Source organism: Bufo gargarizans, chromosome 9, assembly GCF_014858855.1.
Source record: "Bufo gargarizans isolate SCDJY-AF-19 chromosome 9, ASM1485885v1, whole genome shotgun sequence".
Lineage (NCBI taxonomy): Eukaryota > Metazoa > Chordata > Amphibia > Anura > Bufonidae > Bufo > Bufo gargarizans.
This window is the reverse complement of record NC_058088.1, coordinates 35779364-35806302: the sequence shown is the minus strand read 5'-3', so window position 1 is coordinate 35806302 and position 26939 is coordinate 35779364.

Here is a 26939-nt window from a genome sequence, read left to right as displayed (position 1 = left end):
ATGTACCACTACGTAATTTGGCACATACAGCAAAAGGACGTGTACACCCATAAATTCCCCCCCCCCCCCAAAAAAAAATAAAACATTTCCCTACTAAGTAATTCGGTCCATGACTCAAAAAGGGCTTTACCACATAGGCCATTATTTTTTTCCCACTTTTAAACTACACAAGGCTTTTCAACATATAAGTGCAACGCTGAACGCCAGTGTGAAAGTACCCTTACTGAAGCTGCTTGATTTAATTGTGAAAAGGTAAAGTCTGCTGGTGTGTTGTGTAGGGATTTCCCAAATGGTAGCCTTCAGATAAATACACAGTAGCCTTTTAGTGGTGGAAATCAAAGTAATAAATGTCTTTTATTGTTGGCACACCACAATATAACAGGCGGTAGTGATCAGCTTACTTCAGCTGACACTTAAAGGAAAACAGTTCACAGTCTTGAATCTGAAAAATCACATAGAAAGTTTTAGGGCACAGTACCGTACTCCCCACAGAGTGGATGGGAACCTTGCTTTGTCCTTTGTCTCTCGGCAGAGACCCTCTGGTTTTCACTCGGCTCCAAAACCACACAGCTACACAGAGCTCCATCAGCCAGGTAATCACACCCCTGACCCTGCTGGCTGACTTTTTGTAACCCCGTCAAAACCCGGGCTGGACCATGGGGAACAGCCACCCCCCCCCCTCCCCCTGCACTTTGGCTGCTCCCAGTAAGAGCCGGTCCAGATTAGCTTTTCACAGCTATGCTAACTATCAAAGTGTCCATCAGCAACTGCTGCGAACATATACACTACTGGCTCCCACTTCACCGAGGTCAGGAACCTCAGTGACACATATTTTCCATCTATGATGGTCCCTTGTGCCTTTCTACATATCCCCCGCTCTGCCCAAAGCCGGGGGTCTGGGCAACTCCAGCAAACATGCAGTGTACTCTGGATTAGCTCATAAAATGGTCGGGGCCCCAAATTGTTTCCCCCCACATGAAGGACCAACACATCGGGGGCTCTGTCTAAACGCACAAACCTGTGTATCTCCAGTAACACACTATTACACACCATACCTCTCTTTCCTAACCAGTGGATCACTGCTACCTGTCTTGCAAAACCAAGCTGTTGCTCCTCCTGTCTCCCATCCGCTCTCAAAGCTCCCCGATATACAAAGGAATGGTCCAATATCCAAACTAATGCCGGGCGCTGATCTGTAACAAGAAGAAGAAAAAAAAACGGAACCATCCCCATTAACCCGACTGGTTATTTTTTTTTATAGTTTTTTTTTTTATGGACAAACATTAAACGATAAAAAGCAAACAAAGCTACATACTCCTTAAAGGTGAGCAGTGCGTACATAAGACCGGTACTGAAGAGACTTCAGCCCGATCTAAACCCAGGCTGGCGAGACACTGACGAAACACCGCCAGAAACTGGAAGCGGGACAGCGAAGAATCGTCCACATGAATTAAAAGAGGAGAGGAACTCCCCTTCCTCACTGCCCTAAAATCACTTAAGCAATGCATTGGGCACATCTCGCATCCAGGAACCTCGTATAGCACTACCTTATACCCCCTCCCGTTTACATCCATCTTCGATCTGCGTATTCTAAACTCCACCCTATCCGGGTATAGATCAACATCCTCTTGCCGTAAACCACCCACTCCACACACACTGCCGCTAACTAAGTCCCCTACTAATTTACCATCTGTGACGCGGCGAAGCACGTGACTGGCCGTCACGTGACTGACGCATCACGTGGGCGGAGAGAGGTGTGTGGCCTCGTGACTGGCCATCAGGGCCCCGCACCCACCTCCCTGCCTTCTCGTGGGCGTTTACGGGGGTGCGATTGGCCATCGCGGCTCTGACGCGTCATACGAGTGGGGCAGGGGGTGCAGCCGGCTAACTGGCCATTGACCGGCTGCACTACTTTGCCCGCCCTTAACTTTCCCTCCTCGAAATGTCCTGATTACAATGGGGCGTTCCTAGATCAATTTGATATGTGATACAGGTGTGTAGGGCTCTTTATAAGAAGCGCATTCACAAGGAGAGCCTCACCCACAGAGGAAGGCATCCGCTGAAACGCGCGTCGGGGTTACGTGGCTCTCCTGAGGTTTATATCCCCACATCTATGGGTATGTAGACATGCTATATTGTTGTGTCTCATTTGTGTTAACATGCCTCCTCAGATGTAGCCATTTTTTATCTGTTGTCTCATGTCTCGTTTTTATGTGTTATTAATTCAATAAAGGATTTATTTTTGATGATATACCTGTTTAATCTCAGTTTATTCTTGTTGGCTGGGTATTCATGTACACTGAGTGGGTTTTTACTTACTCTTTCCGGGTTTATTTAACATAGTATATTTAATTACCATTTATGTGTATGTCTATGTTTTGTGTAACCTACTTGTAATAATTCCCCTAAGCGCAATGAAAGAAGGCTAATGAAAACGCAAGCTTAAACAAAAACCCTCAAACACCGACTAGCACACTGTCCCAACCTGTCTGCCCACGTCCAACAGTAAAGCAAAGGACACCAGATGCCCGCCATCTTCCACTCCCCTTTTGCGCCTCCAACCCTTTAACGCCTGACTCACCCAAAAACTTTTTGTAACGTCCGTCAATCCCCGTAAACGAAAACCAAAAACTTTATTTAATTTGGCCAACGACCAACCCTCGTTCCTACTGTGCCCGATAAACAATAACATAGGGGTTTCTAAATCAACCCCAACACCCTCAACATCAACCCCTATCGTGTGACACCAACACTTAAAATCCTTCCAAGCCTTAGCATACGAATTCCATATTTTTGGGGCCAACGACTATCTGATCAACCCTGCTACCGCTCTTCCAGCAGATCCCAGAGAAAGGTTGGACAGGAAAAGGGGTAATTCTCCACTTCCTGCGCCAGCATCCAAAAACGCTTCCACTGGAAACGAGATCCCCTGGAACATGAACTGCCACCACCTAAGCGTTCAACGCCAAACACTCCAGGACCAAACGCTGCAACAACCGTACGACCTGTGGAGACGATGCCGACAATGAATTAATTGACTGCACTACACTCAGATTATCGCAGTAGAAACGCACTTCCCTATTGTAAATCTCTCCGCCCACAAGAAACCGACACCAAGATTGGAAAAAGCTCAAGCAATGCTAGATTGCATACCCAACCCCTTGAGAACCACTCTGCTGGCCATTTTTCCGCTCACCATTGCCCCCCACAATAGACCCCAAACTCCATCCCACCTGCCACATCCGAAAACAATTCGAAATCAAAACAATCCACCGCCTTGCCCAAAATGAATGACCGCTCGTTGTAAGATGCCAAAAAGGAACCTCAAACTTCTAAATCTGCCCGCAATTCCATACCCAAACGAAGAAAGTAAATGCAGCGCCGACACCTTTGAAGTCGCCATTGACAAACGCCGCAAAAAAACTCTGCCCATCGGGATTATCTGACAGGCAAAATTCAGCTCACATGTTGCGCCAGCTGCACCGCAATCTTTAAATCCTCCAATTTATCTTCTGGCAACCGACACTCCATCATTTCGGTATCAAAAAACAGAGTTCGGCGGCCGGGCCCAGAGATTTTTCTGGTGCAGACGGGACTCAAAAACGCGAGAACAGCATCTCCAGCGTATACAGCAATAAAGAGCACACTGCCGAGTCTGGTGGACCTATGCACAAGAAGTCATCTAAATAATAGATAACCGAAGTGCAGCCTGCCACATCCGCCACTGCCCATTCTAAAAATGAGCTGAAAGATAAAAAATATGCGCAAGACAGCGAGCATACGAGTGGGGCAGGGGGTGCGGCCGGCTAACTGGCCATCTATCCACAAAAAATGTTACCTCCCAAAAACAACCCAGCAGGTGCATGCTGTCGGGGTGTACTGGCAGTAACCGAAAAAAAAAAAACGCCTACATATCTGTTTTTGCCAATAATGTCCCTTTTCAAAATTTGTTAACCCACCCGACAGTCGGTTCAAATAACATATAAACCATCGAACAAAGTTCAGGATCTATCCCATCATTGACCATCGCCCCTTTAGGGTATGACAAATGATGAATGAGCCGACATTTGTTCTGCTCCTTCTTGGGGACCATCGCCAGCGGATATAAACAGAAATCTGACATCGGAGGTTCCGAAAATGGCCCCCGCCATCCGTCCCAGCTGCACCTCCCAAAACAACTTTTCCATTACTACCTCCCTGTGCTCAAACGCCAAACGCAAATTCTTTTTACCCAAAATGTCCCACCCGCCCCTTCCCCCAGAACAAAGGGGATATGAAAACAGGACTTAACCCTTTAGGGACCCATGACGTATCGGTACGGCATGGATCCCGAGTCCTTATGACCCATGACGTACCGGTACGTCATGAGTTTAAAGAGAGATTGTGGCACCTCTGGGGTTAATCCGCACAGGATGCCGGCTGAAATCATTCAGCCGGCATCCTGTCACAACGCAACATCCTGTCATATGACCCCCCCGTATCGGCGATCGCAGCAAACCGCAGGTCAATTCAGACCTGCGGTTTGTTGCGATTTCTGTGCAGTTTCTGATCGCCGTGGTCCCTGAAACTTTAGTGTGGCGAAAATATATATTTATCACCCCCCCTGCACCTCTGATTTTAGCCCGGTGGGAGGTGCAGGGGGGGTGTTGCAGGCAGTGCGGCAGGCGGGATCGCGATCCCCCGCCCGCCTCCCGCCGAATAATCGTTGGTGTACAGTGGTATACCAGGGTGTCAGCACATTGCTGACACCCTGGTATAAACGGCTGACATCTGTGAATGGATGTCAGCCGTTTAACCCTTTCCCTACAGCGGTCCGTATGGACCGCTGTATGGAAAGAGTTAACAGTAAGATGCGGCTCCCTCTCTCTCCCATCGGGGGGCTGATGTGCCTTTGCAGCCCCCCGACAGGATGGGGTGACAGAGGGAGGGAGCCCCAGTCCTTACCCTTCCCCGTCTGCGAAGTTGCGGCCACAACTTCGCAGACGGGGAAGGTTCCCATGGCAACAGGACGCCTTCTCAGGCGTCCTGCTGTCCATGGGCTGAACAGATCTGTGCTAAAGGCATAGATCTGTTCAGACAAAGTGTAAGTAAAATACAGTACAGTACAATATATATTGTACTGTACTGTATTATACAGACATCAGACCCACTGGATCTTCAAGAACCAAGTGGGTCTGGGTAAAAAAAAGTGAAAAAAAGTAAAAATCAAAAAACACATTTATCACTGATTAAAAATGAAAAAAATTAAATTCCCTACACATGTTTGGTATCGCCGCGTCCGTAATGACCTGATCTATAAAACAGTCATGTTACTTTCCCCGCACGGTGAACGCCATAAAAATAAAAAAATAAAAACTATGAGGAAATTTTGCCCACCTTGCTCAACATATCGTAACCAAGCTTGACTGTCGTAAACCCGATACTCCTCCCCGGTCGTGTCTTGATAACAGAAAAGCGCCGAACAACATTTGGGCGCTTTTTCCCCAATAACACTAGCTAATATGGCAAAGGCTTGTATCCAATTTACAAATGTGAGCAGAATCAACCGATAGCGGTGCTTTTCCTCCTCCTCTTTTTTACTGTCATCTTTTTTAGCCCTCTCCAAATTAAAATGCTCTAAAGGGAGCAGTGAAAAAATGTCCACATACGCTCCCTTCCAAATCCGCTCCCTCATGCCATGTTTTAAGTGAGCTCCTAAGGGGCCTTCAAAACAGACATAAACCTCCCACTTTGCTGCGTCATCCACCCCAACCATCTCCTCTGCACCTGACCCCCTGTCTGCGTCTGCACTGTCACCGAGTTTGGTCCTGACGACGACTGTTGCATGCGTTTGGACTGCCCCCAACCCCTTATTTTGGAATTAATTAGACCCAAGTCCCATCGCGCCCCAGGCGGGAAGTGGCGACCCCCCTGTGCATCCCCCCCGCTGCAAGTGAAGCCAAGCCCCCCAACACATTAAGAAGCCCATGCCCTAACTCCCCCAGGGTCCTCTCCCCCCAGGACACTAAGTATAGCTAAAAAGGGTCCCCAGGTGAGCTCACCAGTCTGCCTGGGCGCTGTGATTCCACCAGCCGGAAATCCCTTCCAGTAGCAGATCCTGCGGCCAGTCCATCCACGGATCCAGTAGCCATCAGTTGCAAGCCAGCGCCGACTAACGATGCCAATCCAAGAGGGGGAGGAGAACAAGCGTTGCTGCTGCTTGCTGACATCACAGAACCAGCGTCCTGCTGCCGTTTTCGACATCCAATACTTTGCTAGCGCAGGCACAGAAGGGGATGGGGCCAGCGTCCTGCCGCCCGCGCATGTGCTCCAGCCTTCCCCCACCCACAACTCCAGGGGGAAACAGCCGCCTCATCATCTCTCCTAACGTGGAATGCCAGGGGAACGGTCGAACCTGCTCCCATTTCAGCACTCCCGCCTGCAGAGGGAGCTCTAACGCTGATCTGAGGTCTGATGGAGTCCCACCGTGCACATGAATTCCACCCACAGGGAAAGGACAAACAACACAAACACCATCAACAATCCCCAAAGGGAGACGACAACAACAGGAGTGAACCAGAGATACAACAGCTCTAGTTCCAACGTCTTAACAGCAACAGTTGTCCACCTGAGATCAGAATAGAAGATCTGGAAGAAAAGTCTATATCTGGCAAAAAGGAAGCAGAAAAGGAGAATATATAGTAGCTGGAAGTGGCTGACAGAGAACAGCTGAAAGGAAAAACTACAGATTCCTAAATAGGACAAAAAGGATCGCAAACCTAAGCAGGAAAACCTGGATCGGAATCCATTCTTACCATTAGGTCATGGAACGATCCCTTGAGAAACTGAGTGCGTAGCCACACGCAGCGACCATCTGACCCCAGGCACAACAGGGTCAGTGATAGGTCGTGACTAGAGATGAGAGAATTGAAGCTGACGAAGTTTAATTTGATCAGAATTTCAGGAAAAATGTGATTCTCAACTAACGCATATTTTCTTGTGCTTTGTGGTAATGAATCAAATTTTTCCTAAAATGGCGGCTACACGTGTGAGGACTGAGGACATGGGGCGAGGAATTCTGGGAAGGCGGGATCACGCAGATTGACATGCCGGCATGCAGCCAATCAGCAGCCAGCCCTGTGATGTCACAGCCATATAAATACAGCGGCCATCTTACAGTCAGACATTTTCCAGCATGTAGAGTGCAGGGACAAACGTGTGAAGGCGCTATGGGGGCGGAGCCTGGCCGAGAATGCAGATGGCTGTGTGAAACCTCAGCTCCTCCATGCCTAAGCAGCGAATATAACCAATTTTACAGTGGTGACCCACTCCAAAATGGTAAAGTACGTGAGAGAAAGGGGTCCTGACCCCCCCCCCCCCGATACACAGAGAACCCAAATGAGCCAACAAGCTATGCAGCGTTTCTTCAAGAAGAAATCCCTTCACTCACCAGGCGCGGGTCCTAAGATGGCAGCGGCAGCAGCATGCGCTGAGGAAGGAGAAGAATCTGATGCCTACAGCTCGCAGGGGGAAGTAGTGGAATCACGGGACCCCTCACTGGTGTCGAAGTTCTTCCTAACCAAGGTACTGGGGCAGGCACTTGAAAAAGTCATAAAGCCAGTATTGGCCGAACTGTTCGATATAAAATCGGAGATTACACAAATGGGGCACAGAGTGGAGACACTCGAAACGGCGACTCAGGAGCTGGTAACACACTCCACAGGAATGGCGGATTACCTCGACATGCATACCGCAGAGCTCAAAAAAGCGATGTTAATGCTAGAGGACCAATAAAATCGCAGCAGAAGGCAAAACATTTGCATCAAAGGACTGCCAGAGTCCTGGGCTTCTGAGACGCTGCGCAAAGTAGCTATGGAAATATTTGCTGACTTATTAGGTCAGGAACCAGCTGCCTCGATTATAATTGAACGTATCCACAGGGCCTTGAGACCCATACCGAAGCAGAACGAAAGATCCAGGGATGTGGTCTGTGGCTTGGTTTCCTTTGTGGACACTGCCCGCATAATGTCCTCAGCTAGAGACAGAAGGCAGATCACATATGATGGAGTGGACATTGCACTTTATCAGGATATCGCACCCTCCACGCTTTCAAAAAGGCGCATCATGAAACCTCTACTAGATGCAATGAGAGCGTAAAAAATCCCATATGTGTGGCTATATCCCTTTGGCATCTCGATCCTGAAAAACGGGAGACATATAGCGATCCACACCCCAGAAGACCTGGAGAGAGCTTGGGAGGCTATAGGAATCCATCCGATAGAACTACCTTCGTGGATGCCGATAGCTCAGCCAGCAAACTTACCGCAACTTACACAAGTGGAGCCCTGGAAGAAAGTACTGAAGGCAAAGTCCAAGTTAAACAAGGCAGTACCCAGAGCACACTCCCCTCCACCCTGAAGAAGGAACCAGGGGTTAAAAATCTCAGATTAACAGGACAGTCATAATTGTCCCTTGTTACTCAAAGTCACCAACCCACGTCGTGGAGCTTACCCACATTGAGGGTCTGGGCTCTGAACTTTGGGCCTATACTTTCCAACTTGCCAGTTCTTATTAATAGTCTTGAAAAGTTACTGTAGTTCCAGTTTACTATTGAAATGTTGCGTGCACCTCCTATATACGCTTTCAGCTGTCCTTCCTAAGTGTATGTCTAGATTGAAACCACCCTCCCCTCCCTTTTTGTTAACCCTTACTCTAGAATTGGGAATATCACTCCCCCCCTACCCATCTCCCCCCCCCACCCATGTCCCCGCCCTTACCCATCCCCCCCCCCCACTACTCAAAAAAGGAAGGAGACAAGATCAGCATAAATTGCAGGGTCACTAACCAGATTCTCAAATATAGCTTGGTTTACACGCTTGGGGTACAGCGACCAGGCTAAGTTTCTTATCTCCACCCCGATTTCATTCCACCACCCCCCCTCCCTTCTTGAATTTGCAGATCCAGTTAACAATTATTTGTTGAATAATTTTATTGCTGTATTGCTCAGTACTTGCATTTTTATATTTTCTTTTCTCTCCCTTCTCTCTCTTTCCTCTTTAGCCCCCCGCTCTATTTTTCCTCCCCCCTCCCCCTTCCTTCCCTGAAAGGTACACAAACTTCTCACACTAATAGCGGAGTCCTTAACTTCCTCATATCCTCATTGCTAAACAAATCAAAGGAGAAGTTAAGATAACCACTTTCAATGTCAAGGGTCTTAACTCGCCTCAAAATCAAGGTCAAGTGATGCTTGCGCTATGAAAAATGGGCTCCCACGTAGCCTTTATACAAGAAACCCATTTACGTCAGAAGAAAATTACCATCCCACCCATTCAGCCAATGGTTTCATAGCACCCACCCCACTTCAGCTTCCAAGGGAGTCTCTATTGCCATACACCATTCATACCATTTATACTAAATCAGCAGCTTACAGATGCTGAAGGTAGACTCTTGGTCTTGAAGGGAGAAATAGCATCACGTAAATTCACCTTAGCTAACTTGTACGCTCCGAACACATCCACTGTACAATGGCTCCTTAAAGCCTTAGACACTATTAAACTTTTTGCAGAAGGTCAGGTGATCTTGGGTGCAGATCTCAACCTGGTATTGAACCCAGAATTGATTCATCCACATCCAAGTCACACATTGCGCAGAAACATATAGGTAGGCTACATAGAAAGCTGCGGGATCTACAACTGATAGATATATGGAGAAACCGCAACCCCACAGTTAAAGACTACTCCTTCTATTCCAACCCACATGGCTCATACCAGAGATTAGACCATATATTAACATCTACCTCTCTTTTGCCTGTCTCTAGTGTTGCCGAGATTGGGAACATCACCATCTCTGACCACGCACCCTGCCACGTGACCCTCACCCTGGCATCTCTACCAAGAAGAGAGTGGAACTGGAGACTCAATGAGTCCCTGTTGAACAACAGGCTACAATCTGAACAGGTCAGGTCTCAATTAGAGCTGTATTTTGGGATCAATTCCACCACACACAGCACTCCCCCTATTGTATGGGAAGCCCACAAGGCATATGTTAGGGGATGTTTTATTTCTTTAGGCACCAGGGTTAAAAAGGAGCAGCAAAAGGCTTTGGATTTAATACTAGCTCAAATAGCAAGGGTGGAAAAGCTAAACAAACTATCTGCAAGCAGAGAGAAACAAGGGGGACTCACAGAGCTTATACTGCAACTCAACAAACTCCTAGCTCAGAGAGTAAGGAAACAGATGTTACATTTCCAACAAAAAGTATACTCCCATGGGAACAAAGGGAATAAACTGATGTCCTCATTACTGAAAAAGGCCAAAAAATGTAACATACATCCCCAAAATAAGAAGAACAGATGGCAATGTTACCCAGGATACGCCTGAGATAGCAAAAGCCTTTCAAGAATTTTACGCGGCACTATACAACCATAACTAAATAAAAACCCCAGACCACGAACATATTAGACAGACATACATTAAAGAACCCCTACACTATCTTAAATTACCGTCAGTACCTCCTGACGCCACAGAATCACTGACTAACCCTGTCACGACGGAGGAAGTCAGTCTTGTTACACGGAGCTTCCCCCCAGGTAAAAGCCCAGGCATGGATGGTCTGCCCCTACTGTATTACAAGAAATTTCAGGATATTCTTTTACCCCGATTCACCGATTATTGCAGGGAGGTCATCTTCGTAAACAGACACAAGAATCGTATGTCACACTAATCCACAAAGAAGGCAAGGATCCTCAGTACTGTGGAAGTTACAGACCAATATCCCTCCTGAATCTAGACCTAAAGAGCTGGGCTAAAATACTAGCAACTAGATTAAGCAAAATACTACCCTCCTTAATAGGCCCAGAACAGTCGTGATTTGTCCAAGGAAGGGAAGGAAAAGACAACTCTCACCGGATCTTTCATGCAATTCACGCTGCAAAAACAAAGACGTTCCCATTGCTCCTGCTGAGCATAGACGCCGAGAAGGCGTTCAACAGGGTCAATTGGAGCTTCATGAAATTGACTCTGCAAAAATTTGCCATTCCTGTTCCGTTCATGCATTCGATATTTACTTTATACCAGCAACCACATGTCAGATTGAAAGTCAATGGCACACTCTCCCCAATAACAAATGGGACAAGACAGGGGTGCCCACTATCCCCATCCCTATTCATTCTGGTGGTAGAGATCCTCATTCAGCTAGTTAGACAAACTACTGAAATCAAGGGTATTAATTATGAAAAGAGGGATCTAAAATGTACTGCTTTCGCAGACGACCTTCTGTTCTGAGTGGCTAACCCCAATAAGGGTCTGGATCACTTTGTTAAAAAAAAAATTGAAATATTTAGCCAGATTTCAGACTTTAAAGTTAACCATTCCAAATCTGAAATACTAAATATCTCATTACCAGAGTCGAGAGCAACCTCATTACAGACCCACCTTCCTTTTCACTGGACCAAGGGACCAATAAAATATCTAGGGATAATGATACCAAGGGACTTAGAGGATCTATACAAATGAAACTATATACCCCTTAAAAGAGACATTACACAAATCCTATGTCTTTCCCAAGATCCTATACATAATGCAAATGGTACCGATACATCTACCAAAAACATTTCTTCTAGATATCAGGAGAATTTTCTCAAAATATCTGTGAAATGGGAGGAGACCTCGAATCTCACACAACATTCTAGTTAGACATAGGGACAAAGGAGGTTTGGGAGTCCCAGATGTGTCAAGATACTACCAAGCAATACAACTGAATAGGTGGTTAGAGTTGGTTGACCCCAAAAGACAACCAGATGTACAAGAGATATTTGATTATAGTGTAGGCCCCTCACTCCAAAGTCACCTATGGCTTCCCGATATAAGCTCAAACAAAAACAAAGAGTTCAGCGCTGCAGTTATATGCGGTAAAATCTTTTGTGACTTATTTTGGTGGAGAAACAAATTGTATTCATCATTCAGTTTTATGTGGTAAAATCTTAATTGACATAATGCGGTTGAAAAACAAATTTTATTCAGCGTTCAGCTCTGTAGTTGCATGCGGTAAAATCTCCATGATGTCTCCATTATAAATCTGTTGGGGCCCCTTGTGGCTTCTACACACTTTCAAAATAATCCTTCAGTGGAGCGAATAGATGCTGGATGACCGGGATGCTCCATGACCTTCCCAGGAGCTGCTGTCTGGAGCACCGGTTCATTTCTGAGACGTCCGTATACTGCAGGGGGCATCCGAAGACCCTCTCCATCTCTGTGCTCTGTTATATGTGGTAAAATCTTTTGGGACTTACTTCGGTGGAAAAACAAATTTTATTCAGCGTTCAGCGCTGCAGTTATATGCGGTAAAATCTTTTGTGACATATTTCGGTGGAAAAACAAATCTTATTCAGCGTTCAGCGCTGTAGTAATATGCAGTAAAATCTTTTGTGATTTATTTTGGTGTTAAAACAAATTGTTGGACAAATGGCAAGAGCTGCCCCTGTCCCTGTGTGGTAGAGCACATTTAATTAAAATGATAAGTTTTCCAAAGCTGCTTTATCCGCTCCAAACAATCCCACTATTGCTAAAACACACAGACGTCACGAGGATGCAGAGAGCCTTTACCCGCTTCCTCTGGAAAGCTAAAAGACCACGCATTGTCTATGCGAAACTGACGATGTTAAAATATGAAGGGGGGTTGCAGCTTCCGAACATACGCCACTATAACCTGGCGTCTTTGTTTAGGCATATACGAGACTGGGTGTGGGGCACAGGCCACTACTCTGCGATATCATTTGAAAAGGAATTGGCTAGGGGGGAGGATTTAGAAGCCCTACTACATTCCAAGCTAAGAGATATTCCGGCTTCAATTAAAGGGGCGGTTTTATTAAAGGACACCATAATGGCGTGGAAGGCAATCAGAAAGATCTACGGTCTCCCCTATTATGTGTCACCTAGGCTACCGCTGTGGTCACTGCCGGCATTTCCCCAAGGCAGGGAGAATAGCTTGTTCCAGGTATGGAGAAACAAAAACATTATGAGGCTTGGTGACCTGTTACAGAGTGACAGTTTCCTGTGGCTGTCATGGGAGCAGGTGAAAGAAAAATATGCCCTTCAAGACGCACATTATCTCCCCTATCAGCAAATCAAAAGCTATTGCAAAGCGCAGGCGAACACATTGGGTGACTCTGACAGGCTGGCATGGTTTGCAGCATTGCTAGGCAGGGATGGCTCTCCCATGTCCCTATCTGATCTCCACCAAAAGCTCCACAATATCCAGACGATAGGCCTAGTTAAAGGGGCATATAAGCCATGGGAGAGGGAGCTGTCAGACCAAAACATGGGAAAGAAAATGAGGGAGGGTCTCGAATTGGTACGGCGGGCAACATATAATGAGCAGTGGAGAGAAACGCAACTAAGACTTATGCATAGGGCGACATATGCCTTTAATTTATCATATCGAGACGCACCCGCTCATTACTTACGAAAATGTCCTAAATGTGATCTCCCAAAGGCGGGACTTCTGCATGCTATCTGGGAGTGTCCAAAAATACAACCGCTGTGGCAGCAAGCAATAGCAACAATAGAAAGGGTCTGGGGGGAGCAAGTGGGATCGACACCCCAACAATGTATCTTTCACTATATACCAAAGAATCAGGAAGAAGACTTGGGGGCGGTGGTGAACAAGGGAGGGATACATCTTCTGTTGATGTCAGTAAAAAAGTCGCTATTGCGACACTGGTTAGGAGTGGAAGTGCCGTCATGGGACGAAGTGGTAGGGGTGATGAAGAGTGTCCTCTATTTGGAAAGGCTGGAGGTGGAGCAAGACAAAGAGCAACTGGTGGGGAAATTCATCAAGAAATGGAAGGTTTTTGTAGAGGAGTTTTTGTCTTCTTGCGAGATAGGAGAGCTGATGGCCCCATTCAAGTTGACAGAATGGTACCTGGAAGCGCAACTTGCAAACAGACTGGGGAAGCTGGAGATATAATGTGTCTTGGGGGACCTGTTGACTCATGACGTGAAGAGCATTACGTTGAGTGGTATCCAGCAACCGGACTAGGGGTGGGGAGGGGGGGAGGAGGGAATGACTTCATTGGTGGAAAATAATTGAAAAATGAGTGGGGAACTATGTAATGTTACCTGTCTGTATAATCCACAGATAATGTTTTGTATCATGTCGGTCAAGCAATTGATGTACGTATTGTATGGTTCCTTCCACTTCAATAAAGAGATGTTTGGAAAAAAAAATTGTAATCAGAGTTCAGAGCTGCAGTCATATGCGGTAAAATCTTTTGTGATGTACTGTATTTTGGTGGTAAAACAAATTGTAATCAGCATTCAGTGCTGCAGTTATATGTGGTAAAATCTTTTGTGACGTATTTCGGTGGAAAAACAAATTTTATTGAAGTATGTCGGTCGAAAAACTAAATTATTTCAGTGGTCAGCGCTGCGGTTATATGCTGTAAAATCTGTATTGAAGTATTTTGGTCGAAAAACAAAATTTATTCTGTGGTCAGAGCTGCAGTTATTTGCGGTAAAATCTTTAGTGACGTATCTTGATGAACTTCGCGACTCTTCCGGGCTCAAAGCTATCTTTACGCTTTGTCCTCTCATTGTCTGTAGCTACTAGAGGCTTGTTTATGCCAGGCAGGTTCCCCCAGAAGTATCTTGGTCAATCGACAATCTGTCATTGTGCCATTCTGTGGCTTCCTCATGCTGCTGCCACCTCCACACTCTGTGATTGTGCCATTTTGTGGCTTCCTCATGCTGCTGTCACCTCCAGACTCTGTCATTGTGCCACTCTGTGGCCTACTCCTGATGCTGCCACCTCCAGACTTGGTCATTGTGCCACTCTGTGGCCTCCTCCTGATGCTGATGCCACCTCCAGACTCTGTCATTGTGCCACTCTGTGGCCTACTCCTGATGCTGCCACCTCCAGACTCAGTCATTGTGCCACTCTGTGGCCTCCTAATGCTGCTGCCATCTCCAGACTCTGTCATTGTGCCACTCTTTGGCCTAGTCATGCTGCTGCCACCTACAGACTCTGTTGTGCCATTTTGTGGTATCCACAGGCTTCTGCTACCTCCAGACTCAGTCATTGTGCCACTCTGTGGCCTCCTCCTGATGCTGCTGCTGCCGATACCTCCAGACTTAGTCATTGTGCCACTCTGTGGCCTACTCATGCTGCTGCCACCTCCAGACTCAGTCATTGAGCCAGCCTGTGGCCTCCTCCTGATGCTGATGCCACCTTCAAACTCTGTCATTGTGCCACTCTGTGGCCTACTGATGCTGCCACCTCCAGACTCTGTCGTCATGCCATTCTGTAGCTTCCACATGCTTCTGCCACTGTGCCACTCTGTGGCCTCCTCCTGATGCTGCTGCCACCTCTAGACTCTGTCATTGTGCCACTCTGTGGCCTACTAATACTGCTACCATCTCCAGACTCTGTCGTTGTGCCACTATGTGGCCTACTCATGCTGCTGCCACCTCCAGATTCTGTCGTTGTGCCACTCTGTAGCTAATTCATGCTGCTTCCACCTCCAGACCCTGTTATTGGTCCATTCTGTGATTTCCTCATGCTGCTTCCACCTCACTACTATGTCATAGGTCCACTCTGTGGACTTCTCATGCTGTTCCCACCCTTCCCCACTTCATGACTGGTTCACTATTTTAGCTTTCGGCCTGGCTCACATCATCATTTATTTGACACTTCTTCTGATCTGTCAGAAGGAAGGAAAAATTAGATGCACAACTGATCCTGTCTGTGTAGCTGCTTTAATGCCTGTATAGTCCCATTGGAATTGGCTTATGATTTGGTAGCCAAAAGCAGGAGTGGGTACAAAACACAGAAGACATCCAAATATTCAGTTCACGTGTCATCTCTGTTTTAGATCCACTCCTGTTTTTTTTTTTGGCATTAGCAATAGTGATGAATTACTGACCAAATGTTGACCGAGTGAAGGCAAATGCTCCACAGACAGGATCCGTTTTTTGAGGGGTTATTGTTGTAATGGATGAGAGGAAGGGCAAAATAGTCAGTGACGTCAACACAAACTTACTGCTGACACCCTCTCCACTCTAGGGAAGAAAAACAAACGTGCACCACCGCCCATTTACCATGTGCTTTTAATTAGATAGCTTGTACAGCTGTATTCTACTTTGTCCATACTGCAGGCTCACAGCCTGGGAGAGGCATGTGTAGGATACAGCTTGGTACTACTTTGCCCAGATTTTAGGCTGTAAGCCCAGGAGAGGCATGTTAGAGTAGGACCCATCTGATTAGAAGCCACCTTGACGTCTGGTAGATGGGCTCGACATATGTTTGATCAATTATATGCGCAAAGAGCTTCTAACTGCACTTGCAGTAAGTATGGCCACCAAGCAGCTATTATTCTTTCAGTGTTTGCCTATATCTTTGTGCAATTGACTAGCAGTGTGCTGTTACCTGTAGTTCTACTAACCCTCTCCACTTTGTCAGGGGGCTCTACTTTTATAAGCGTTTAATAGAACAGGTTCTGTAGACATCTATGTGGAATCAGCTGATGAGAGTGTAAAAGGAGTGCGCTTCTTCTTGACGCTAACATCTACCTGTAAGGCTGAATTGATACAGTACTTGAGTTATTTGGTCAGTTTTGGCCCCGTGACTGCCCAAATAAGTGAAGTGTGCAGTGATTCTAAAAGTGACACCTGTCATGTGCATGTCATACTGACTCACAGTATAATTTCACTACCACAGGAGACTCCCTATGCGTGTTACTGCAAGGCACAGTGTTCTACACCAATATAAAGGCTCTCTGCAGCCCGGAAATAGCCTTTTTTAACACGATTCGCCGCAAATAAATTCGTATCAAAGCAAATTTTTCTGAAAAACCTAATCAAATTTTGGGAAAATTCGCTTATCTCTAGTCGTGACACCCTCGTGACAGAGGAATCCACTGTGAAAATCCACAACATAAATTGACATGCTGAGGATTTAGACTTAAACAGAGCAGCTAATTTTCCACAGTGATATTTTCTGAATAAGATTTGCCAAAATTAAATCCAGAATTTTCATCCTACAACAGCAGGACAAAAATTCCACAGTGTAACCGCCCTGTGTGTATGCAAGCTTAAGAACAAAGCAAATTTTTCATGCCCGTTTAAATGTTAAAAGCTTGATATTCACCCCTACAATTTATTTTACTGTGTATTTGATATTTGTAAATGTGTTTTCACGCAACACTGACAAATCCTGAGTGGGAAAACTTTTTGGCTTTTTGGTATGATATTGCCGTTTCCTACACATCAGGTTACTAGGCAACAAAAGCCATTTATATCCTGTGGAGTGGGATGACATTTCCATTACATTATATAACATGCCTGTTTATCTTAAATGCAGAAGGTACTCTAAAGAGATTAGAAAGGCGGTTAACAGAGGAAGTGAGTCATCTCGCCTCATATTAGGTGATGCAGGAAGTAATACAATATAGCTAATAACAGTATGTCAAACTCTCATGTATGTGATTATACAGCATATAGTGCTGAACAGAGTTTATTTATTCAGTTCATTTTATTTCTCTAATTTCAACTAATCTTTTATTATAATAATAGCTAAAATATGTAGCAGAGTTGTGGTTGTGATTTATCAATTTCCGCTGAACCTGTATAGCAGTGCAAATAACAGTGTTCTCTGTATAGGTTCTGGGCAGGTCACGACGACCATTGACTAGGACCTGAGATTTGGGTTAAAGTGATCCTCCAGTCCTATAATTAAAGGGCATCTGTCAGCAGATTTGTACCTATCAAACAGTCTGATCCGTTGCATGTGCACTTGGCAGCTGAAGGCATCTGTGTTAGTCCCATGTTCATATGTGCCCTCGTTGCTGAGATAAGTGATGTTTTAATATATGCAAATTCGTCTCTAGAAGCAACGGGGGCGTTGCCGTTACGAGAGGATTTGCTCATTCTGCAACTGCAACGCCCTCTCCACTTTAGAAGAAGTCAGGGCCATGCAGGCGTGATGTTTTCACTGCCTGGCCCTCAGTAATGCGGGCACATATGAACTAGCTTGCACCTAGCTTACCTCATGGAGAGCCCCGTATGTCATCAGATCTCCAAAAAAAAGCCTTTTCCCTGTGCGATTCAGCACAGGGCAAAGGAGAGCATCGAAGCATGAAATGCTCCGATGCTCATATCAGGGGTGAAAATGGGGATATGTCCAGGTTCAGCTCTGAACCCGTACAACCTCTTTAACCAGCTCAGCTCCCCTAGCTTAAACCCCCTAAATGACCAGACCACTTTTTACAATTCTACACTACACTACTTTCACGGTTTATTGCTCGGTTATACAATTTACCACCCAAATGAATTTTACCTCCTTTTCTTCTCACTAATAGAGCTTTCATTTGGTGGTATTTCATTGCTGCTGACATTTTAACTTTTTTTGATATTAATCAAAATTGACCGAAATTTTTGCAAAAAAATGAAATTTTTCACTTTCTGTTGTAAATTTTTTTTAATTAAAACTACATTTCTATATAATTTTTTCTCTAAATTTATTGTTCTAGTTTACAAACTATGGTGCAAAAAATAATAATTTACCTACTTTGACTTTCTGAGCACCTGTCATGTTTCCTGAGGTTCTACAATGCCCAGACAGTAGAAACACCCCATAAATGACCCTATTTCGAAAAGTAGACACCATAAGGTATTCGCTGATGGGCATAGTGAGTTCATGGAAGTTTTTATTTTTTGTCACAAGTTAGCGGAATATGATTATTTATTTATTCTCTCTTTTCTTACAAAGTCTCATATTCCACTAACTTGTGACAAAAAATAAAATTTTACATGAATTTGCCATGCCCCTCACGAAATACCTTGGGGTGTCTTCTTTCCAAAATGGGGTCACTTGTGGGGTATTTATACTGCCCTGGCATTTTAGGGCCCCTAAAGCGTAGGAAGAAGTCTGGAATATAAATGTCTAAACATTTTTACGCATTTGGGGTATGGTGAGTTCATGTGAGATTTAATTTTTTGTCACAAGTTAGTGGAATATGAGACTTTGTAAGTAAAAAAAAAATACAAATAACTTGTGCCAAAAAATAAAAATCTTCTATGAACTCGCCATGCCCCTCAAAAGTGATCTTTATAGCGCCGCAGCGATTTTACAGTGTTTTTGCAGTGATCAGAAAAAAAAAATTCGGTCACTGGGGTGGGGCGGACTGAACGCAAGTGTGCGCACAAGATCAGGCCTGATCGGGCAAACACTGCGTTTTTTGTAGAGCCTATACAACATGTCCTATTCTTGTCCACAATTGCTGACAAGAAAAGGCATTTTCTATATAGTTCTGGCAATGTGCGGATCTGCAAAATGTGGAAAGCACATTGCCGGTGTCCGTGTTTTGCAGATCCGCAGTGTCCGTGTTTTGCGGATCCGCAAAACAAATACGGACGTCTTAATGGAGCCTTACAGGAGAGTGATCAATGACAGAGGGGTGATCAGGGGTTAATAAGGGGTTAATAAGTGACAGGGGGGGTGTAGTTTAGTGTAGTGCTTGGTTCTACTTATTACAGAGCTGCCTGTGTCCTCTGGTGGTCGATCCAAGCAAAAGGGACCACCATAGGACCAGGTAGCAGGTATATCAGACGCTGTTAACAAAACAGCGTCTGATATACCTTTCAAGGGTTAAAAAAAATCACATCTACAGCCTGCCAGCGAATGATCGCCACTGGCAGGCTGTAGATCAGCTAGTTTACCTTCCGATCCTGTGAACACGGCCTCCTGTGAGCACGCATTCACAGGAAATCTTGCGTCTCGTCAACGAGAAATAGCCCGTCCGCCCGCAGGACGCAATCCTGCATTAGGCGGTCGGGTAGCGGTTAAACCTAGACAGGCTGTCTAGAGCTGAGTTAACACAGGGGCACAATCTGGGTGATAAATGTGGTGCAAGGACAGGCACTTTTGTCTAACTGTATGCCAACTGTTGGTTGACTTAGGGGATGGCCACTATATCAGTACTTTACACAACATTATTTTTAAAAAATCTGTCTGGTAATCTTTTTATAGTAAGCCACGCCCCCTGAGAACCACTCTGCCATATAGCCATGCAAGCGACATGGAGAAAGCTCGTCCATGCCTTAATTGTAACTGCACATGTTATGCTTTTCCAAATCTGCCTAAGAGCAGCACATGCCCAATCTGCCCCCCGGCAATCGCTCTAAGTGGCTAGTCTGTACAGACTAGTCAATCACACAATCCTAATGCCGGCTGAAAGGTTCTGATCCCCACTATCCGTGATTGTGGGGATCAAAACCTTCTAATATGTTTGTATATACAGTACAGACCAAAAGTTTGGACACACCTTCTCATTCAAAGAGTTTTCTTTATTTTCATGACTATGAAAATTGTAGATTCACACTGACGGCATCAAAACTATGAATTAACACATGTGGAATTATATACATAACAACAAAGTGTGAAACAACTGAAAATATGTCATATTCTAGGTTCTTCAAAGTAGCCACCTTTTTGCTTTGATTACTGCTTTGCACACTCTTGGCATTCTCTTGATGAGCTTCAAGAGGTAGTCCCCTTAAATGGTCTTCCAACAGTCTTGAAGGAGTTCCCAGAGATGCTTAGCACTTGTTGGTCCTTTTACCTTCACTCTGCGGTCCAGCTCACCCCAAACCATCTCGATTGGGTTCAGGTCCGGTGACTGTGGAGGCCAGGTCATCTGGCGCAGCACCCCATCACTCTCCTTCCTGGTCGAATAGCCCTTACACAGCCTGGAGGTGTGTTTGGGGTCATTGTCCTGTTGAAAAATAAATGATGGTCCAACTAAACGCAAACCGGATGGAATAGCATGCCGCTGCAAGATGCTGTGGTAGCCATGCTGGTTCAGTATGCCTTCACTTTTGAATAAATCCCCAACAGTGTCACCAGCAAAGCACCCCCACACCATCACACCTCCTCCTCCATGCTTCACGGTGGGAACCAGACATGTAGAGTCCATCCGTTCACCTTTTCTGCGTTGCACAAAGACATGGTGGTTGGAACCAAAGATCTCAAATTTGGACTCATCAGACCAAAGCACAGATTTCCACTGGTCTAATGTCCATTCCTTGTGTTCTTAGCAGTGGTTTCCTAGCAGATATTCTACCATGAATGCCTGATTCACACAGTCTCCTCTTAACAGTTGTTCTAGAGATGTTTCTGCTGCTAGAACTCTGTGTGGCATTGACCTGGTCTCTAATCTGAGCTGCTGTTAACCTGCGTTTTCTGAGGCTGGTGACTCGGATGAACTTATCCTCCGCAGCAGAGGTGACTCTTGGTCTTCCTTTCCTGGGGCGGTCCGCATGTGAGCCAGTTTCTTTGTAGCGGTTGATGGTTTTTGTGACTGCACTTGGGGACACTTTCAAAATTTTCCCAATTTTTCGGACTGACTGACCTTCATTTCTTAAAGTAATGATGGCCACTCGTTTTTCTTTACTTAGCTGCTTTTTTCTTGCCATAATACAAATTCTAACAGTCTATTCAGTAGGACTATCAGCTGTGTATCCACCTGACTTCTCCACAACGCAACTGATGGTCCCAACTCCATTTATAAGGCAATAAATCCCACTTATTAAACCTGACAGGGCACACATGTGAAGTGAAAACCATTTCAGGTGACAACCTCTAGAAGCTCATCAAGAGAATGCCAAGAGTGTGCAAAGCAGTAATGAAAGCAAAAGGTGGCTACTTTGAAGAACCTAGAATATGACATATTTTCAGTTGTTTCACACTTTTTTGTTATGTATATAATTCCACATGTGTTAATTCATAGTTTTGATGCCTTTGGTGTGAATCTACAATTTTCATAGTCATGAAAATAAAGAAAACTCTTTGAATGAGAAGGTGTGTCCAAACTTTTGTTCTGTACTGTATAATATCTCTCACCTTGTGGGCTCCAGACCCCATTGTGCCCCCCTAATTTCAGGATGGCCGAGCAGTTAGCAGAGTGTCAGCTATAATATACAACTCACACTCTGCTTGAAATGGCTGACATCAGTGTTAGCACTGTGGCAGCGTCCCGATGGTTACCATGGCAACTGGACGCCTTCACAAGCATCCGGCTTGCCTTGGTATAGCTGATCAGATTCCTGCTAAAAGCAGGAGCCTGATCAGGCTTACTGTGAGTGACAATGCGCTGCAGTACACTTTACAGTGTACTGCTGTGTATTGTAAACAATCAGACCAACTGGATCTTCAAAAACCAAGTGGGTCTGGGACAAAAAATGCAAAAAAAAAGTGAAAAAATGTATTATTTTTTTAATTTCTTCTTATAGCCAAACATTTATAATTGATTAAAAATAAAAGAATATAAAATACACTACACGTTTGGTATCATCGCGTCCGTAATGACCTGATCTATGAAAGGATCATGTTACTTTCCCCGCACATGAACGCAGTAGAAAAGAAAAAGAAAAACTATGATAGTATTAAAATTTTTCCCATTCACTCACCCCAAAAAGGTATTAAAAGTGATAAAAAAGTCATATGTACCCCAAAATAGTACCAATCAAACCGTCACCTCATCCCTAAAAAATTAGCCCCTACATGAGTCAATGTGAATACACTGTCATTTTTACTGCAACATAAAGAATAAAGGCTGTCACTGTATGGAAGCTGGAGTTCTGCACGAATTTTCTTTTACCATAGTCTGGATATTGGCGCTTGGTTCTCAGTGCATTCCGTTCTTCCCATGTGAAAAAAAGTCTGGTGAGCGCCACAACCTCTTTTTTTTATTCCTACATTTCGGCCTTCAGAAAATGGAGGGACAAAAACATATTATTTTTTTCTAAAATGCTTTTATTGCTTAAAGTCAAAATAATAAAAAAATATAATTTGGTATCGCTGCGTACGTAACGACTTGTTCTTTAAAAATATCACACACTCTTCCGCCAAAAGGTAAATGCCATAAAAACTTTTATAAAAAGTGTGCCAAAACAACAAATTTTATTGGTCTATTTGCCCCATAAAGTGTAATATTGAATGATCCAAAAATATTATGAACTCAAAATTGGGACCAATAAAAATGTCAACTCTTCCCGCAAAAAATGAGCCCCTGCACAAGACGATCGGCAGAAAAATAGAAAAAATATGTCTTTCAAAATATGGAGACACAAAACCATGATTTCTTTTTTCAAAAATGCTTTATTCTTATCATCGTGTCCGTAACAACCTGCTCTATAAAAATAGCACATGATCTAACTTGTCAGATAAAACAAAAAACTGTAACTCTAACTGTAAAAAACAAAAAATAAAAACTGTGCCAGAACACCCATTTTTGGTTACCTTGCCTCACAAAAAGTGTAATATAAAGCGATCAAAAATTCATATGCACCCCAAAATAGTACCAATAAAACCATCATTTCATCCTGCAAAAAATTAGCCTCTACATAAGACAATCTTTTTTTTCAAAAATGCTTTCACTGTGTAAAACTGATTTAAAAAAAATTACATATTAGGTATCGTTCCATTTGTAATGACCTGCTCTATAAAAATATCACATGGTCTAGCCCCTCAGTTGAATGGCGTAAAACAATCAAATAAAAACTCTGTCAAAACAAACAATTTTTTGGGTCACCTTGATCCATAAAGAGTCATATTGAATAATCCAAAAATCATATGTACCCAAAAATTGTACCAATAAAAACATCAACTCTTCTTTAAAAATGACCCTGTGCACAAGTTGATTGGCAGAATAAAAATGAAAAAGTACAGCTTTCAGAAAATGGTGACACAGAAAAAACATGATTTGTTTTTGTTTGGCCAGGGATATCATGTGATCACTCCTCTGAAGATGCTTGCTGTGATGCATGCGGGGATTTTTACTTTCACTTTGAAGCTGCTCTGCCCACACAGCCTCTCATCAATGGGATCATGCTATGCTGAACACATTAAGAAAAATTATATGTAAACAGTATATCTCTCATGATACAAATACCTTGTGACTTTAGTTATTATCTGGGACCCTTTAAAAAAAATTATGCGGATGCTGGCCAACCCCTTTAAGTTATAACAGAATTTTACTCCAGAAATGTGGAACAATTTTTGCTCAAAATGTCACATATTAGACCATGCCCTTTTCAAGCCACACTCTTATTAGGGCTGGAGATTTTTCAATCAAGATGGCCGCGGAGGACTCTTTGCTCGCAAATGGATGAGGTATGATTTTTTTTGTGTTTTACCACAATTTTAGGGAAACTTGATTTGTTACCACAAAGCACAAGGAAGTTCGGCTTTGCAGCGAATCAAATTTTCCCTAAATTTCGGATCAAAGTCCACTTCATGAACTTCAATTCACTCAACACTTATTATGGTTTTCTGTAATTGAACGTCTTCTGAATGCAAATGACTCGCAAATGTTGCTTGCTGCTTTTTAATTTAAAAACAAATCTGACGTCTAATAGGACCCTTGGGATTTTGACCGTGGCCTCCACTGCTTAACATTTATGTCTAGTCTTGGCTACTTATCATTTTGACTAGTTCCCTTGTTCCTGAGCATTTTACCTGAGAGTAGGAAATAGTATAAAATAATCCACCAGTTAAGTCCCCCGTCATGTTATACCACAGCTTTAATGGTACCCCTTAGTCCTCCAGTGATGTCACATACATAATTTACATAACTGCTGCAACCAATCACTGGAATCACCTGCCATACATGAAGGCATCACCAGTGAAGCCATTGTTTGGCTTCAGTAGTCAAATGCATGATGTACATGACATGTGATGTCATCATTGCAGGACCACTGGGAACAACAGGAGCGGTGTCACTAGCTATAGAACTGTTCTATATTAAAGGGGTTGACCCATCTCGAAAATACTAAGACACGGGGGGCACACCGATAATCATTTTAACAGAGTGCTGGCCTGGTATATATATAAGACATAAAGACAACCAGACAAAGAAATACCATATAATGGCCGCACATCAAATAGAAAATAGAAAATATTTTATTGAGATATCAAAGTTAAAAACAACATGCACAGGGGGCAAACCCCAAGGATGGTGCAGTAAGAGGTATGACAATGATTATATCAACATTATAATAATGTCCCACAGAAATGACAATAAATAAGCGGGAACGCCATAAAATCACTGTCAAACAGTTGTATCCCTCAATCCTATAGTGAAAACATGATCAGTGGTAACACTCAAGGCATACAAAACCCATCCAGGAGGAATGCACTACAGCCTAACGCGTATCGCTGGTTCCTAGACCAGCTTCCTCAGAGGTCCATGTGCATTGTGATCCTAAAAATTAATCTTATATAGTCAATGTCATTAATTAAATAAATGTTACATAGATTGTGATCATACCTGTTAAAGAGAGGTTAAATGTTTTAGATGGAGCGGTCGACAGGTATCACCTGTATGTGTCCCGGTGCATGGTCCACGTGCACCCGCGGACGCCAGCGGTGCCGGCGTGTTGACATCGCGGGTGCGCATGCGCAAAATGGCTCCCGGAAGAGACCCCAGCCCCACGATGCGCTCCAAACAGCGGAAGTACAGCGTGGAGCCCGACGTCACATCCGTGAGCCACGTCGCAAGATACTCCCCATATGACGCAAAGCGCGAGCAAGAACAGCCACAGCAAAAAGTATTAGTGCACAAAGTTTATGCGATATTCTTTATCGTGATTGAATCCTCAAATACACATGGTGATGGAACAATTTATAGAAAAAATAGTCTATTTCGGATTGGTCTCCTGATCATATGGATATTATATGCCACAATAGATATACAGTCATACAAGAATATGAGAAATAAAAAATATATATATATATTATGTGATCCCCAGAAGCACAACAATCTGAACAATAATAATATAATTTATAACACCAAATTCATAGATTTTTGGGGGATATTACATATAGTGCATAATTAGAAGAGCAGGTAAAGAGTCATGATCATAATGTCCGACCACACAAAAATATATATATCATAAACCATGATTAAATGAGAGAAAAAAAACATAATTCATATCAATAATGTCCGAACATTCGATCCCAAATCACCATCAATATCCTTAATATCCATTGGCATATTGCAATCCACCAACATATTATATTATTGCTGAAATAGTAATCGCACACGCACCTCGCCAATCCAAGGGGATTATGGACCATGCACCGGGACATAAGGGGCCAGACGAGCGCAAGCGCATGTATGAGCAAAAAAGAGCAAACCTGGAGCACTCATAAAGGGATAAATAATACATATCTGAATTGATAATTACAAATCCCACTATTTTCATATCAAAACCAGATTATCAGCCGTCCATGCAGCTTGTGGATAGAGATATATAATGTAAAAAACAACCCCGGGTAATCACCGGGATGGGTTAAAAATGAGGACATTGTGTATGCTAAAAAGAAGAAATATGACCTAGGGTCATTGGAGTCGCACGAGCACCCAGCGAGTCCAAAGATCCGGGGTCAGTGAAAATATTGGAAGTGTCCTTTTAATAAGTCATCCCTCTGTTGTAGGGTCAATTAGATAGAAAATCCAGTGGAGATGAGTATTCGTGTTACGGTGAATCCTATGTTGCAGTGAGCTTTAAACCTGTGATCCTAAATATAAAGAAATAAAAATATTCAATAAAGTGAAAAAAGAGGAAAAACAAACAGAGTAATATATAGGCCCATGAATTAGAAAGATGGGTCTACATATAAAAACCAGTGAAGGTGAGTTCCTCATTAAGCCCCCCTGGCGATTGTGAACCAAGGTTGTATATCCATCTTGCTTCAGACCGGAGCAGACATCTGGAGATGTGTGAACCCCTAATGTTGCCCCGGATCAAGTCCAATCCCACCACCCGTAGGTCATCATACCTACCATTGTGGTGGTCCAAAAAATGAGTTGCCACTGATGTAAGTGGTTTCTCGCCCTTGCTTCTATCTCTTGCTGCCAGTCGAATATTAGATGTATGTTGTTGCACTCTTTTCCTCAATTCTTG